We start from the raw sequence: 5,660 nt of genomic DNA on the forward strand, positions 1-5,660 counted from the left end.
ATCTTAAAATAAACTACATTTGTTTAAGAGATTTAAGAACAGTTAGACACAAAGATGATTTTCTTGTTTTACAGCAATTACCCCCAAAAGCTGTGCAATAACTGCAGTAAGTTCACCTCAGCCGAAGGCTCAAGTGATCTTTTTTGATCACATTTCGTCTAAATTTTGTCCGTTTGTCTGTAAACTTTTTTACATCTTCGACTTCATCTCAAGAATGACTCTGCCAATTTCAACCAAACTTGCCACAAAATATCTTTCGGTGTAGGGTATTCAAATTTGTTCAAACGAAGGGTCATAATCTCTTTTAAGGGTATATAATTAGGAATTATTTAAAAGATAATGGCACCTTTGGCAAATCTTCTTCTAAAGAACCAATGGACCTGGAAAAATGAAACTTATATGGAAGTATCTTCAAGGAGTTTAGATTCAAGTTTATTAAAATCATGACCCCCGGAAAAGGGTGGAGTCCCAATAGACGACTTAAGTTTTACATAGGAATACATAGGATGTTCTTTAAAACTCTTTCATAAGAACAGCAAAGCCATGACTGGTCATATTTATATGGAAGCATCTCAGGTAGTGTGGATTCAAGTTTGTTCAAATTGTAATCTCCGGGAGTAGGTGGGAGGGGTAATAAGGGATAAAATTTTTACATAGAAATATATAGGAACACATCATTAAAATCTTCTTAAGAACAGGAAAACTATGATTTGTTATATTTATATGGAAGTATCTTCAGTTGTTGTAGATTTAAATTTGTTCACATCATGACCCCCTAGGGTAGGGTGGGGCCACAATGGAGGATTACAGTTTTTCAAAGGAATACATATTAGGAAAATTCTCTAAATATTTTCTTTTGTAGATCACCAAAGCCATGATTGATCATATCTTAATGGAAGCATCCTTAAGTTGTTTTGATTCAAGTTTTTTTTCAAGTAAAGACAACAGGGATAGAGTAGAGCCACAACGGGGAATCAAAGTTTTCGATAGTAATTTATAGGACAAATCTTTTCCTGAAGAACAAAATAATAAAAATTGTCGTGCTATATTTCAAACCTGATAAGCAAAAAAAAAAAAACAATGAAAGTTTTCAACCTCAAATGAAAGACATTAATAAGTGAAGTTTGCAGTGAAGGAAATTTCACGTCTTACTGCAAGTCGGCGAGTAACACAGTCAGATTTGTATAAGCTTTTGTCATACATAAACATTTTCAAACAAAGAAAGCGTATGAAACTTACCAATGGGCTTTGACAGCCCGTGTCGTATAAGATTTCACCATTGATTCCTGAATATCTCTGTGTGAAGCAAACCTGCAAATGAGAAAGAGAGCAATGTTACTAAAACAAAGGAGTATACATGTAGATGAGATGATATGATCACTTCTCTTATTGATCACACTCTGTCAACATCAGTTACCAATTATTCCAGCTAATAAATTCGTTATATTCTAAACGTATAATTCAATAATTTAATTTGTTATCATAAAGGGTTTGACAGTGGATTTCAGTCATTGTAAAGTTTACATGTATTCCTTTAATATACATAGGTTACTGCGACCCACATTGAAAGTGTAATTCGTGTTTTATTCCAATGGCATAAAATGCCCACTAATGAAATCCTAACAAAATTTGCCCTAGTAAGATTACTCTATTCAGAAATTGTAACACTGATAAGAACTATCAGCATATGTAATGGGGTGGGGGTATTCATATACATTTAGTATGAATAATGTATAATTATATGAAATTTAAAGAAAGGATCAAATTCTTTGTTTTACCTTTCCATCTTCACACTTCTGTATAGAATGACAGTGTCTAGGGGAGACAACTCCGGTACAACTTAAACAGTAGAGTGCATCTACATAAACATATAATTCTCAGTCATGTAATTTGAATTAATAATTTTTTTTTTTTTACAATATATCTGCCATAGAAGCTGCAAGTAACGAATTTGCAATGAAACAGCATATTTCAATTACAGAATATTGATTTGATAATTGTGTACATACCAATATTCCCTATTATAGTTGCAAGAATAACTATAAAGAAAACGGAAAAGTATTTTGTACATGTAAGAAGTAAATAAAACCAAAGCACATAAATTTTAATACTCTGCAAAAACATACCTAAACTAAGCAGCATTGTTTCACTTGTATACGTGGTGTTTCTATATCAAGATAACGAATGTTTAACCTAAAAAGGTCTGACCTCTAGTTCTGATATGTTCTGATAATACAGCTCAACGCACTTTTTAAACTCCCCTGGTTTTTCGCACAAATTAAGGTCACATTCTTCTTGCAAAAAAACTTCAAATTATCGAGCTTCCATACGAGACATAACACTTATATCATTAAATATTTCATGTTAAAGATGCATAGCCTCTACAATCAAATCTGAAGTTTTTAAACTCGATGTTTTAAAAGGGGAAATCAATGTGTTTATTACTTGCACGATGCTACATGGGTATAAGTCTACTAAAGGTATTCACAAATTAATAAATCGAGTATTCCTTGATGCTATTTAGTTGAAATGCTCAAACTGACTTCTTACAGATGAGTATTTTTCTAGTATTACTAAGTGCTTTGCAGATTTTCCCTACTTGTCTTGGTTTGTGACGCCACCTTAGCACACCCTTTCTCCGTGTATATTTCTATGCATGGGTATACACGGAAATGGTATACAAATCAATTTCACTGTGGGCTTACTCGAAAAGTTAAGCAAATATAAATATTTGATAATATTGAACAATAATTTATTTTGAAACATAAAATATTTGGAGATAACGAACAATATTCAAGCTCAAAAAATCCATTTAACAATACAAATTATGTTCATATTTTTTTTTGACCTTCAAATTAATTGATTTAAAGTGTATGAAAAAAATATCATTTTGCATGAAAAGTACCAACCCGACAAAATCTTATACTGGAACCATATAAGCGACCCCAAGATGATGTCGGAGAAGGGCTTGTGTACTATAGTTAACATTCGCTGACATCATGATTTGAGGATTTAGTGAAAAAAAGTTTTGAGTAGCGTAAATTCGTAGTTAAGAATTACCTTTTAATTTTTTCTCTCTATCCGCATGCTTCATTCACACAATTTTAAGAGTAGGTATATATTTTTTTAAAAAATTACAAACAGTTGAAAATTCTAAAATTTATTATAATTGTTTACTTACAAAAGTGTATAAATCAATGTTAAAATCATAAAGTTTACATGGTATACGCATGTAACAACAAAATATTTGGATTTCCAAATACCGTCCCCATTGTAAGACTTCAGACTCGATAGACAAATTAAAAATCAGATTGATATCAGATAATGAAACAGATTAAAAAACAATAAATTGAAATAGACTTTTATTCTATCAACTTTCAGGGAAAGGTTTACGAGTATTTTAAATACCAAGTCTTTATCTTTTAAGCGCACAAACTGTCTATGTAAAAGAAAGTCGTAATGAGCCTTTTAAAGATTTCTCAAAACTTACGATGAACAGTTGATTTTGTGGACCAACTCAACGATAAAATTCACAGAAAGTGGTGTTTTACCAAAGTATATTGTCCCATGCGCGGTATTACTGGGCCAATAGCATTTGATATCGGTATTTGTTCTAGACATGGCTAAAAAAAAGAATCGTTGACCAATAATTACGTCCCCCGTTAAATCGTTGATGCAATGTTTAGCGAATTGAGTGGGTGGCTTAAGCTACATCAACTTGCATGACAAAATATTGGTTTGAAGAAACACGACCTGGGGGTCGTAACATAAAGGCTACTTAAGTCTAAGACCGTGCTTAAGTAGGACTTAAGTACAGTCTAAAACGTAAGACCGTAACTAGAAGCGTGCTAAGGTTTGGTAATCTTAGCAGAACTTAGGCGGCCGGTAGAGGTGACTTAAGTATATCTTAACTTTCATGTACATATATTTAGAATTATTTAATGTTGACTTTCGATGTTAAAATATTCCTCTGTTCATATTATGCATTAAAGAAAATAATTATCTCTATTTGACGCTGATTTAAGAATTTTACTTTTTCGTTGGGGGGGGGGGGGGGGGGGGGGGGGGGGGGGTTGATCACTGATTCCAGTATCACTCCCAACAGAGCATACATGTAAATACAAAATTTAATTTTAGGGATACAATGAAACGCATTGAAGTGGTAAAATTTTTCATTTGGATGAAACGTTCTGAGTCATGCTTTGACCGTCAATTATAACATAACGACACGCCCATTTCTTTAGAAACGAAAAAGAAATATTCGTCGTAATGTTTTAGGGCACCCCACTTTCCGCGACAAACAACATGAGTTACACTAAATTGAAGATTTTTAAATTAAAAAAAAACTATATAGAGTCCCCGCTTTTGTAAAACACGCGTTGTAACGAATTTGTACATAATTATGATTTTATCATGTTTATTGGAGTTAGCATACCACATGTATCGGTCAAACACGTGCTTACTCGGTGCTTATGCAGACCGTCAATTTGATTGGCTACTATATTTATGGAATACATGTTCTACAGGTATTCGATTGAATCATTTTGACCGATTTTTCATTTCTAAAGAAATGGGCGTGTCTTAAGATGGCTCAAAACGTTCCATCCAAACGGAAAATTTTACCACTTCAATGCGCTTCATTGTACGTCTGAAATTAGTGGGACCTCGGTTATAGAAGTAAATTGAACACAGTAATAAACCATGGATCTCTATGTACGTTTTGAAAAAATGAGTTGAAATGATTTGTTAAAAACAGAAAAGAAAGAGGATGATGACAGTAATAATAATATTATAAAAAAAAGTATCTGTAGAACGCGACAAGTGCGGATTTAGACAGGGCTCACTACAGTTCGAGAGAGAGAGAGAGAATTGCTGATAAGTGGAGACATACGGAAAAATATCCCGATTTCTTTTTTGTATCCTTGATTTAATTGCAAATGAGTATATCATAAAACTTCTGCAGTTTTTGCTTCTGACATGCATGGCCTGATACATAGCGGGGATTCAACATGTATTGAACTCTTTAGAGTTTCAAATTTAAGTAGATAGACGGTCGATTATCTTTTCTTGTCTGCGATAATAACAGGGTAAGTGAATATTTGTCAAAACAAAAGAGTTACAAAAGGAAAACTGAAAACATCTCAGGTGATAAAATAATTGCCGTAAATTTACAATGAACCACAACTCGCCACTTTCTGACCGTGCGGTATTTGCTTCCAAACATTCCGATTAATTCATAACATAATTAAAAATTTTAATACGAAATCTAATCTAACATAACTTAAACCAATAGGCAAGGACGTCAACTTCAATATGTAATGAATTAAAACCCTAAATGAATCACTTTTAGCAATATATCTATATAAAATCAAAAAACATAGGTTGGCTCATATGAAATATTTTAAACATAAGTTTGACTTAGCTAAGACCTAGCTTAGTTCGCTTTATGTTACGGTTTAAGACATACTTAAGTAGTACTTAGACAAGTCCTAAGATTGTGCCTAAAACGTACTTACGACCCTACTTAAGTCAAAATCTTAGCAAGCTTTATGTTACGAGCCCCTGAACAATAAATACTGCAGAATGATTCCCGTCCGTATTCCACTAGCTATAAGATAATATATTTAGAAAACAGAATGATGTTTTTGAGATCGGTTCTG

General features: G+C 32.8%; 1 long non-coding RNA gene across 1 annotated transcript; it reads right to left on the reverse strand.

The window, feature by feature from the left end:
- Positions 1-1,236: 1,236 nt before the first annotated feature.
- Positions 1,237-2,231, reverse strand: LOC134260171 (uncharacterized). Its single transcript, XR_009990481.1, has 4 exons — positions 2,127-2,231; positions 2,010-2,039; positions 1,779-1,858; positions 1,237-1,311 (listed from the first exon to the last, which is right to left on the reverse strand). It is a non-coding gene; the product is annotated as an uncharacterized LOC134260171 (long non-coding RNA).
- Between the last annotated feature and the right edge of the window lie 3,429 nt (positions 2,232-5,660).

Source organism: Saccostrea cucullata, unplaced genomic scaffold, assembly GCF_032062105.1.
Source record: "Saccostrea cucullata isolate Sc308-1 unplaced genomic scaffold, CSIRO_AGI_Scuc_v1 ctg12384, whole genome shotgun sequence".
Taxonomy (NCBI): domain Eukaryota; kingdom Metazoa; phylum Mollusca; class Bivalvia; order Ostreida; family Ostreidae; genus Saccostrea; species Saccostrea cuccullata.